Source organism: Opisthorchis viverrini, assembly GCF_000715545.1.
Source record: "Opisthorchis viverrini unplaced genomic scaffold opera_v5_19, whole genome shotgun sequence".
Lineage (NCBI taxonomy): Eukaryota > Metazoa > Platyhelminthes > Trematoda > Opisthorchiida > Opisthorchiidae > Opisthorchis > Opisthorchis viverrini.
The window spans coordinates 372046-384580 of record NW_008751675.1 but is presented as its reverse complement, the minus strand read 5'-3'; positions in this window follow the sequence as shown (position 1 = coordinate 384580).

Here is a 12535-nt window from a genome sequence, read left to right as displayed (position 1 = left end):
GGTGAGTGTTGGCCTTGCCCTCTAGTTACTTTCCAGTATCGCATTTCCCTTGTTGACCAGTGTTACCGAGTTGCACTATTGCGTTCGGTTTAAGGGACTGCCGTTTTTGGGAATAAAATCTCTCTGTTTTAAACAAAGCCGTAATCAGGCCTGTCCCTCTTTGTTTTAGGGATCCATTCTTTCTACTGAGCAACCCATCAGGTCTAACCACCGTTTCAGGGAGATCATACGTTCAGTTTCCTGAAAACTAGATCCCTTTTTTTACAGCTGGACACAAAAGCCAGACCTCCTCTGTGTAGTCCTACTACCATATAATTATGAGACAGATTTTGTGATCATAAACCTTTGTGTACGTTTGACCAAGACATATTTGGTTCCAACCTCAAACCCTTGTTCACAGTAAATAATATCAGGTCTATTATGCCGATACAGCCTTGTAGTAAACCACTGAAAAAAATATCATCGGTGGCAGGAATCTGTTGATATGTTCTGCTCAAATGTGGTAGAACGTGGTGGACAAATGGAGGATTTTGCATATCTGCGGTGTACCCCGGTGTCTTCGGTCTAGCACCAAGGTACCCACCGACTAAAACGATGTGCTTACACAGCTGGCCATTGTTGAGGAACTTTGTATCTCAGCCCTTGGAACTCGTTTGCCAATCCAGGATGTTCTTGGCAGATGACCGTGGAGTCACGTTGCACAGTGGGTTTATCCCATATCTATCTCACTCCACCATTATCGTGTATTCTGTACGGGTTTCGTCGGGTGCCATCGAGCCGACTTGCATTCTCCAGTTGACCAGTCAACAGCGTCTTTAGCTTTCCCTTAGACAGATTAAAACATCACTTCGCGACAGGTTCAAATAAATTGACTGGGTGTTAATAAGCTCTTCAGTTGACGACTTTTTGAAGGTAGGTAAGGACGATTGTTAATGAGCTGTTTTTTCTTGACAGATTATCACCGGATTTCTTCCAATAACGCGAGCTTAGACGCAGTTTGCAGCCGTTTCTTATTATCATTCTACGCATCTTATTTGAATGTTAACCCTACTTTTCAGTTGGCATTAGAGTGCGTTTATTTCAGGTGTGATGGACTGTCTGTAGCCATTCTGATTTTTTCGTACTCAGGTTTATCATAGTTTGAATGAAGTTCGGATAGCATCCTGGGCCTTGGTGATGATGCGCTTTTCGGACCAACAGAATAGTTCCCCGCTTAAGGTATTTACCCTGAATGAATGGGCGGGCACACACTTTCACCCTACGTGTATTTTATGTTGTAATTAATTTAGTTCTGGTGACACGGAGGCAGTCACGGTATCTGTTTAAATGGACCTGACTCTGTATGATTTCCGTCAAACAGTGCTTTCTCCAAGTTAATTAAAAGTGATTCCTTTCAGGATATTCCTGTTTGGAAGATCTGGTACACCTGATAAAAGTCTAGAGATCATCCATTGTTGAACTAAGTTGTTTCAAGAGGTGTGGAGCTCTTTTTGTTTGTTGGAGGTCGAACGCCATTTGGGTTTGTGCGGGACTCCGGTTGATGCTCACAGTTGGTGTTTTTTCTCAGGATAGGACCTTCCATGTTAACCCGCCAATAAGATCTCATGAAATTTGGCTGGGTAATTTGTTCCGTGTAAAGTCTTTCGGGATCGCCATCTAGGTTGCCAATGAAAGGAAACAAGGGTGAATCTTCAAAAATAGCTGCAAAAATCACCCGCGATGAGTTATATTTAGAATCTGCCTTTGGAAAGCTGAATTCATTATTGCATCTTATTGGTACTCAGTTATCGAAGGTGGTTCATCTCGAAAGTTTGAGACCGCGAAGCGGTTGTCTTTGCGTTCATCAAATTAGTCACAAACGATACTCCGCTTAATCAAACGACCCTATGAATTTTCACAAAATGTCCAGTTTCCGGTCTCGATATGGGCCCTACGCCTTGTCTCTTCTGTTCCCACAAAACAATGTTTAGGAAGACTATCATCAAGATCTTTTATTTATTTTTCAGTTTGATTCCTTTTCGAAGCGAACGCTGCTCTGTCCCTATCGGTGTAAACGCGCCTATTTTGAAACCACGCTGTTCACTTTGAGTCAACATTCAAACTTGTATATTTGCTTGTTTAAGGCATCCAGTGTACATAAAACATTTAGGACAGTGCGATAGCTTTTTTGCACATATTCCGTCTATGCCTACTTACTATGGCCCGATGGCTTAGTCTCGGGAACCCCTCTTCCCTTGTCACCGCTACTGTGGCATGTGTACCATACTCTTCTCATGCGCACTCTGGTACTCATTGTGTTTCTTGGCCAGATATCGCTTTTGCTACCACACTTCATGTTTTTGTACATAACTTATATGTTTATCTTCAACATTTTGATCAGGTAATGAAATTTTCACCTTCAAATCGAAAATAGGTTCATTCGATCTACTCAGTGCTGGTGGTTTTTGCAAGTAGCAGGGCAGTTGTTCTAAATAGGCTACCCACCCGAAGGCGACAGAGGCCTGGTCCGCAGAGACTAAAACCTCATTCGGATTCCAGCAATGAATCTCGTATGCTCCTTCACGACCGAACCGCTCCACATGTGACACATTTGTATCAATCAGGATTTCAGATGACCTAGACGGCAGCCGGCTAATTCAATCGCATTTAGGCTGGTTTTAAATGACTTCTGTTATGTTTTTGGAAACTGCGACCAAACTTTTGAAGGGCCTATGCTGCAGTAGTTGCGTGAGAGGTGAGTTTTCTGCTTTTCTCGACTCATCCAATATTCCTGGGTACGCTTCGAGCTTAAGCGTATCGTCTTTGCGATATTGGCGGATTGCTGTTCTGCATATCCGGACTCGTGTACCCAAGCCTTGCTCGTCCTTATTATGAAGCCTACTTGAATTTCAGAAAATTGTACTTTGAAAAGGTCGATTTCCGCCATCGTTTATTTTGTTAGATAGAATGATAGAACCTCGGTATCAGAATGCGTGGTCAACTTCATAACCTATTCAGGACGCTTTGAAACTCGTTTGAAGAGCCTTGTCTCACTGTATCCGTTTTCTTTAAGGAAGGTTGCTCAAGAACGGTTATTAGGTATCTGTTTTTAATTGAGATTTCTTCCTGTAAGTTGGGTCACTCTGCGTAACTGTACCACTATTTCATCCTTATTGCGAATCATCATCAGTTTGTGCGTAATGAATCTCCTATTTGATTCGAATCCGAGGTCTTCGGTCTAGTAGTTCAAAGCCAACTAGCCATAATACGAGTGACTGGTCAGCAGTGTGATTAACTCGCACTTAGGTAGGATATGGCGTCACAGCAGAGTAGGACAATATAGTGAACATGCTCGAGGGCTCCAACAAAAAATGGGCACCAGGATACCATTTACATTCGTTGCATCGTTCAATCAGTAAGGGAGTTTACCAACGCAGGTGTTGAACAGCATGGTTGTCTCACGCGTGAACAAACCTGTAGAGGTTTTTGAGGACTGTAGAATTGGTTCCCCGATTCGCTGCTTTGCCATCTTGGGGATCAGAAGCGCACAGAGTGACGTCGTGGAGTAGGTCGTCACGAGATATCTTTTAGCACCTGTACTAGAACTCTTGTGCTGTACCTGATCAGTCTCTGTTGGTGAGCAAAAGGTGGAGTAGAAGTATGTAGATACCGAAATCGATTACACGGAGCTTTCATGACTGAAACCCTTTGATTTATGGTTGGTCGAAGGAGAATAAACATAATCTTAAAGCGACGTTTTGTATCCATGCGTCCAATCGCCTTTTACGCGCTTCAGCTGTCTAACATGATCAATTTTATTGCTATTCAGTGGGACAGACGGTTGAGCCTAGATAACTCAATGGTTAAAGCGTAAACTTACCGGGAGGTCCGTGGTTCAAATCCAACCTCGGCACCTGGACTGCTCGTGTCTAGACTTGAAAAACCTGATATTGCCTCAGCCCTGGTTCTTTTTTTTGAGCAGGCATGACAGCTAGACAACGGAAAAAGTTTCAGCTGAAAATGACAGAGGCGTCAGCATATTTGGAAGGATATTGAAAATTTTGAATTTTCACTTCATTGGAATCGTCACGGTGCACCTTCATTCGGTTTTCTGTTAGTCCGTTGCTTCTAACCTAGGTCAGCAGTTATGGCCTGCGGTGCCAGAGCATTGGTCAGCTATGTACACTATAACACTTAGTGACGCGATAGCAATAAAGATAGATGTGTTAAAATGCGATCGAAAAATGAAACGGCCATCTTTTTATTCCTTTGTTCGATACTGTGGGAAGAACTGGGAGCATCGCTATCCGATATCCGAACTCTGGACCACTTCGTAAGCGGTTGTGGAAGCTCGCAGAACTGATTTGCAAACCGAATAATCAATGGTCTTCGATTGAGTTTGCTTCCTAACACAAATATGGCGCAATAACTTGTAGATTTGGTTGTTTTGGTGGGAACTTAAGCAGGAGCTGGTGCGACGTTGTTATGGAACCCGATATGAAGTTTGGACAACCGTCTGTTTGGCGGTTGCACAACTATGTATGGCCACCACTTGAATTCCACTTCTCCTAGCGGTGTGCTTCGGCAACCTCGTCCTAATTAAGTAATCTTTCCCATGTTGTGTTGGAAAGAGCATGCGTTCGGTGAATTCGGGAACCAGTTTCTAAGTGACGCAGCGCAAGGAGGCATCCACTTGAGTTTTTTGGAAGTAGATTGGATAGAGTCCAAAGGTGACAGAATTCAACTGGAAATCTTCATGTCGAGAACGCTGAGGAATGAAAATTTGAAGCCGGTAGATGGGAATCAGCCATGAAGGTCTTGATATCGCCAACCAGTGGAGATTGAAGATGAGAGCACGTTTGGGACATTGGGGTGAAATAGGATCATACGGAAGAATTAAATTCCCCACCAAAGTCCGATTTACAATTTTACTTTCATTCAAGATGTCTCCTAATGGTTACTAGGTTTGGTCTAATGCTTTGTCAATTGGAAATGTACTCAGCGATTGTGAGGACCAAGCGGAGAAATTGGAACAGTTCTTGGAGGCTTTTGTTTATCCAGAGGGCATGCATGAAAAACAGACCTTAACGAATACCTTGAATCCAGTTTGCTTCGATGAGCGCTCATCAGTAGTTTATCTCCTTTTGTATCGGAATTTTAACCGTGGGCATCTGTGGTACGAGGCAAGCGTGTTGCCGCCACTCTACCGGTGCACGTTCAACGCACCTGAATTATCAAGTACTTGAAACCGAAGAATGTGGATGGCTTGCGTAACACATGGGACCCGATAAGGTGTTTAGCAGACAAGCCGTAATTAGCCTTCGAGGTTGTGCATCAACAACGCTGGGCGAGATCAAGAGTAGGTAATGGTCTTCATTACAGAGTGCATTAATGATGATTAGACGTAGTTAATTAAGGGCAAAACGCCAATATGGTCACCGTCATCGACGGCGTAATTATCAAGTTGAGGTGTGCGAATTTCCTGTTTCAGAACTCACAAGCTGCGGTCTTCCAATCGTATTACCTCACCACCAGCTTCGGTCGGAATGAAATTGAAACTCATTTGCTGGGAGGTGTTGGTCTTTTTGCAAAGCTGTTTAACGGATTCTAGCCGTTAGGATAGCTGGCGTCTAAATTAGTTTCAGTTTTAATCTGCGGCGTAAATTTCGTAAATTTGTTTGCTAAGAATATAGCCCATTGCGGAATGAGACTAAATGCACGGTTAATTGTAGTGTATGGCATTACGGCTGCTCAAAGTTCCTCAGGGTTGACACTCATCCAGAACGAGTTGGGATTAATACTGGACCGATGGTCGCTCCTTCCTCCGCGTTTTTAGATGAGAGGAGTGATAGCATGGATCGTGTTTGATTGTGATATGCATGTCCTCTTCGGATAACCGGTTCAGAATAGTGCCCACATGAGTTTTCACCGCTGGATGGCTGTAGGATATTGGAAATGTGGAACTTGCGTAGTGCTCGGCTCAGATTGCTTAAGGAACCCATAAAAATGGCAAACCATTCAGCTGATCTTAGTTGCAACGTGGCTATAGCATCGCGAGTTTTCTTGACGAAACCGGGCAGCAGCCGTACGCCCTCCTTACAAGGGTGATTTCAGCATTCTCTCTTGGTTTTTGGTCTGTTCATCGAGCTGTCCGGCTTCGACACAAGGCTGTCAAGCGCTCCATATTGAGGGGGCTGTCTGTCTGGTCGGCATCTAGCGCAGCTGAAGGTCTCAGTGGATTTCGGGCATCCAGTGGTTACTTTCAGGAATCTGACTTTGATGATGGATTTGGGCTCATCAGATGGGCATAGTCCCCAACAAGGTTGTTTCTTGTTCGGAATGGAAATTCAGACCAACTTCAGTATCAAGTTAATTAAGAGTGATATCCCATTTTATCACAGGGCCGTTTTACTACCTTGTACTTCTTTTTGTGGGCCAAAAAGGGCCCAAGAATCCCTACAAAACGGCGGTTTTGGCCGGAAACCACGCCGATTTATCGTTGGTGCACTAGGAACAATCATTTCGGTACATGAAACACTCGGCAATCAAGAAACTGTTTACACGTTGACTGCGAGCGGAACCGTAAGCAGAATGACAAACGAGGTAGAAGATTTCCTGTAGGAGCTTTGTGCATCCGGACATACCAGATCCTCGCTTTTCGGTGAGCTAACGTTTTTGGAATTTCAAGGAGTCTTGCAAACAGCTTGATAGGAACTATCCAATCGTTTCTGGTGGTGCACCGGGTCTGCCGGGGACAGGTTAGTCCTCTGCTCCCCTTGGGTGATCACGAATTTATCCGTCTCACATGGCTACCTTAGTCGCCGTAATCACATCGAAACAGAAAACCGCAGATGGCTCGGAATGTATCTTATTGGGTGATATGCGTCTTTGGGAGGCGAGTCGGCTCAGTGGTTGGAACGCGAATTTACTGACCGGAAGGTCCGTGGTTCGAATCCGACCTCTGCCTTTCGACTTCACCTGTCTAGGCTTTGGCAACCAGGCAGTATCTCAGCCTTCCTGCTTCCGTCGGGTGGCATTGTAGCTGGACACCAGAAGGGTGTGACAGCTGAACGGTGCGATATGCGTCTTCGAGTATTTAGGAATACAGTCGGGTTTTATGCAGCATGGTGGACCTGAGCGGTATCCAGTGCGCAACCACGGCAGAGATCTGTTTCGAGCACACACCGTAGAAGCGTGCGGGTGGGATCGTTGCACAAATGGAACCAACTTCATTCATGAGCGTCGCTGGCCTTTGACAAGCCCCGATGAGTATTTCTAGCGCGCGTTGTAATTATCAAAGACACGAGCAAGCGTGTTTGGTGCGCGCGTACGTGCGTTCGTGTCTGGCGCTTGGCAGGTGTCCGTATCTGACTCGTTTTCGATCGTACAAAGAACACCCAAACGCCTCGGTTCCGTTGCACCAGGCTGGCGCATACGGGAGCTGGACAAGGTCGGTTCCCTTTACTCACAACGCAGTCGACGTTTTTCACTTGCGTAAAAGTAGTACTGTCTGCTTTTATTCAAGGAAAACCCGTGAAAATAAGTTGTCAAACTGGGACTTTGGCACTCATCTGATGGTGTCTACGGTGTTGATTTTTCCTCTCTCAGGTAAAGGGTTGAACTAGGGTACGAATACCTCAAATTTGACCACCTAAGTGCAGATCTCAGTTAGTTGTGGTAAATATACAACAACCTGATACATAAAACTTGATTGACCTTCACACAGACCTTGGATAGGCACATGAATTTGGCTCACGTGTGATATGGTATGCTTATCCATTTACGGACGCAATACAGTCTCAACCTTTCCTGGTCCGGTTTTAGACAGCTGAATTCTCCATGCGACCAAATATTAGAAAAACTGACTACTCACTCAATTTCAATAGTTGAAATGTAAAACAGGTTTCTTCGTGACGCCGGAAGATCCCTGTGCCGTTTAACAGTATTATCAGACGCAAAGCTATTACATGTGAACTACAGACTGACATGCAGCATGCTATTGGAAATTTAGAATTCAACAGAAGCCAAATATGGGTTGCTAGACGTTGCCATGCTCTCCACAACCTTGGTCACGAAGGCCAAGATGAAACAGCGCTAGGGAAAAGTCCTTTTGAACACTGACCTGATTGTGGTTAATTTGATCAAGGAGTCCACAACTGGAACTGATTACTTGTCGTGATCACTTCAAGGAAGTGTTTCTGTCAAGTGCGTAGCCAGAGTGAATTTGGTACCTTGTGACCGAGGCGACTAGATTATGACCGTTTAGAGCAGAATTGTCCCGGGTGTGTCTCGCCCATCATACGTAGGATTTAATGAGGCGCATGTGTTTTGCACAGCTTCCAATCTTGGGTTCAGTTCTGTCTGTATAAACTTCACTGTGAATTTACGTGAATAAATACGTGACATATGGGGCGCTTTGATAGGTGTTCTTTTTCTGCAAGAATCTTGATTGTACCGCGTGATAAGTCTATCTGAGTGCGGTATTCCTTTGGATATACCTTTTTATAAAATCCCTACTGTATGACAGATGGAAAACACTGCATTTCATTACTATGATGTTTGACGAATTTCTTCGGGTAGTTCGCTGTTTTCAGTCCCTTTTCGATAGTCTGTAGTTCACGATCCAGCTTGCCTGATGTGATGTAAAATAGCCGGGCACTAACTGTCGCTTTCACTCTACTTGGCAGATGCTAAGTTGTACTGCCTTTCAAGATTGGCTTAAGATGGACTGAGCAGATCGTTGTATCGTTTGGCCGTCTAGCGATCAAAGCATCCTAAAGTGTTCACTTTGAATCCGCATATAAAGCCGATATTTGAGGAAGGAAGCAAACTTCTCTCCTATTTGTGTTTTGTTATATACAACGGAGAGTATGTAATCGATCCTGTGCATTGCTTCCATACCATTCTTCGACGCAGACAAATCGGCTAATGTTTGACTCAGTGGAATGCCCATCGCTACGCTATCAACTTGTTGATATCCTGTGCCTTGAAAGTTAAATTCGACGTTTTTTGGCACAATAAAATAAGGCAATGAGAACGTGAACCAGGAAGTGGTGCACAGTTGGAGTGGGTTCAAATACAGTCAGAAAAGAAGTCAACTTTTTCTCTAATCAGAACAAGAGTGAATAGCGACCGGACATCATAGCAGCACGAAACGGTATGAGGTAAATATGTTCTGTTCGAGCTATCGACAAAATCGAACATACACTTCATGCTCTAGATATATAACTTGATCTAATCACTCTCAGGATCTTCAATAGCCGTGGAGCTAACTACTTGTAGGCTGACCGATTAGTGGCTAAGATAGACCCGAGTGAAACACCGCGCCGGTGGGCATTTGGCAGCCCGTAAAGCTGGTGGGTGTGAAAATCAATAGGTTTGATGGCCTAGTACTGTGAATCCATAATGAAACTACGGAGTTTTAACCAGTGAAACCTACGTATTGGCAATGAATTCCCCCCGTTGATTATCTGGTATCTAACAGTATGTGCTCCATTTTGGCGACAAAGTCTTTTTTGTTCAGGATCCCGGAATCGCAACTTTTGTAAAGTTTTTAGAATAAAAAATATCACAGGATTTTACTTCGGTTATTTCAAAGCTTCTGTTTGAGCTCCTCCAATGACTCACGTCTAATGCACTGGCGAAGCAGTCAACTGGTAACTGAGCCATGCATATTCGATCTGAGCCAGTTTTCTGCTCCTTGGGAGGGTGGAGTAAGATCAACTGTGCCAGATCAGAAACAGTGTCCAGCGTGCGAGGGATCAGATTTACTTGGGTGATTTTCGGTGATCAACCCAAGTAGAGATGTCTCCAGTTGAGGATAATTGTTGTCTTGCTGAATGGTCGTACGGCTCTGTATCTGTCTCTTGGCTTCCTGCTCCATCCATTACGGCAGCTCTAGACAGCCCTTAATGGAGAAAAACGAAGTTATTACAGCTGTATCTATAGGGTAATCATAGAATGTTCCACAAGGTCGTGCTAACATCTCCGTGAGGGGAGCGAGGAGCGTGGAGTTGCAGGTGCTCTACCCGGATTGGCTGGCATTCTGACCAATCGGGACATGCCTTCGTTTGGTCCGTATCCTGCACCTGACACATCCTTTCAAATGATGTGATGTACGGTTATGAGGGACGGCTGGCCTCCGTACAAAAAGGATGATCAGTTAGGGGATCCTAGTTAACTCGCCTTCAGAAAACTAAGGTGACACAAGAGTGATCCGCTAAAACGCTTTTGCGACTTTGTCAATAGCTCAGTGACCTCAGCTAGAGCTAACAAGCACCTAAGCGGTTTCTGTGTTGGCAATGAAATCCCTCTAAATGGAGGACACTACATGTAGAGCCCAAATAACCATTTCTGTTCCCAAACTACTGCTTTTATTGTTTGATCTAGAGCTTCCGCTTGATCGAGTCCCATTCTTATTAATGAGCAATGTTTCGGTCTACACATGCTTGTATGTCTCTTTCGTTTTAGACGGGATTTCCACGCAAAAGATCACTTGTTTGGAACAAGGCTTCTCATAAATACATAGATGAGGAGAGGTGAACTGGGCTGGTTGTGTGTAAAGTTCTATATGACCAGACGGAAACGATCGACAAGCATCAACGAAGGTTTATGTGATGATAAGTAATCCGGAGATTTAATGGTTCCATGCTATTTCTCTCCACAAGCAAATAGACCAATGACTTTCCTTCTTAGGACATTTTCCCCCGGGATCGACCACCGTTTCTATGTCACTAAGTATGTCTTCCGGTGCGAAACACTGTAAGACAGACTTTACAAATTGTCTCAGTCAACTGTGATATTTCTGACAGCCGAGATTTACGCAGAAACATTTGACAGGGTTGTGGGTGACATCTGTATGACAATATCTATACGGGAGTACTGGAATAACATTCAAGATGCAGATACAAGGACGTCAGATCAGTACACGTTGAACAGTCTGAAATCCAATAGGTATCATTCTCCATTTGGCCGGAATCTTGTTTTTCCTTGTCAACAGCACATCACCAGGTTGAAAATTCTTAAGCCATGCAGGGTACACGAGCAAAACTACGAAATGAGTGGGCAGCAGACCTAATCTTAGATGTCCTCACACTTCGGCAACTTTGTGTACGATACCTATTCACTCATGTTTCCAGGTCTTCGCTGATGTCGTCTCTCCCTGAATCATTGCCGTTTGTTTCAGGAAATGCAGCCACCCCAGCTGCTTGCAGAGCTTTCGCATTTTATTTTCACTAGGTATGTTTGTTTCAACGCCTTCAGCACACTCCGTATACCAAAAACGCAGCTAATTATCGTTGAACACGAATGTAGCCTAAACGTAGGTCGGATCAGATGCTAGTGAATAGGGATTCGGCGCTCCAGCATGACAGACCGAAAGCGCTGCTACCTGACACCTCAAAGTACAAGTTCCGCCAAAGTCCATAGAGATCGAAAGGGTGCCCAGAATAACCTCGTTGATGACCTCATAAATGACCAACTCATGTTTTTGGGAGGGGTACCAGCAAATATCAATGCATTTTATTTTAAGGATAAGAGCCACTTGGGACAAAAAGACCGATAGAAGCAAACAGCAAGCTTGCTTTTCTATTGACCAGGGACCGTTTTAAATCACAGTCCTTGGTTTATGACTGTTATATCTGCTGATTCGTCAATCTGTGGTATCTGCTGCTGACCCGCTCCAGTGCCTAGTTCCGGAGAAAAAAGACCCACAGAAGGGAACACAACCGCTATATTCTGAACAAGCGAGTGCGAGAGCAAAAGTTACAACGGCCCCAGGCTATTTAAAGGGGACTTTCTGACATTGATCCAGGCTGTCTGATAGACTGTAGTGAAAACCCATCAACATCGATCGTGCCTCTATGAGAAGCCTGAACGCTGATCACATTCGGTCGTGCTTCTGTGGCATGCAAGAAGACTCATCAGGTTTTGCTGAATTGATTGAATGATTGACTGGCCTGGATGTTTGCTGGCCTTCCTGTTGAGTTTTTGGTGGAGCAGTAGGTTCCGGGCGTTCTGAAGTTGCTTTCAGGAATCTGACCTTCCTGATAATAACAAAGCGAGCGCACACACAGACTGCCCAACGTTTTCGGTCAATCTAACTGCAGGTCACGGAGTGCAGGCGCGGAAATCAAATTCAAAACGGTAGCACCAAAATCCTATGGTTCGGTTCAGTGGTCAGGACTCACCGAGCCCGCTATGAGGAGTAATAAGCACCAGTCTTGAGTGGTCTTCACCTGTTGCATTCTCTTTACTTGGTGAAAAATTTCCCTTATTAGACAGTGAAGGTTGTGACATTTATTTTACAATTAGCAATAAAAGAACGTCTGACAATGAGTTCACATTGGGTAAGGAGCTATATTCAGATGACCGTTGCTTATCATTTAATTTGGCTGCTTAACTTAGGAAACTTTACTACGTCTCTGAGACAGGGTTATTTACCTTAGAGTACTCAAAGTATGCATAACTATGGAGAGACGCACCGTCCTACTAGTTATTCAATGATTCACATCCATTTTTGTTGTCTTGGCCGTCATATCCAGGCAAATTATACCTT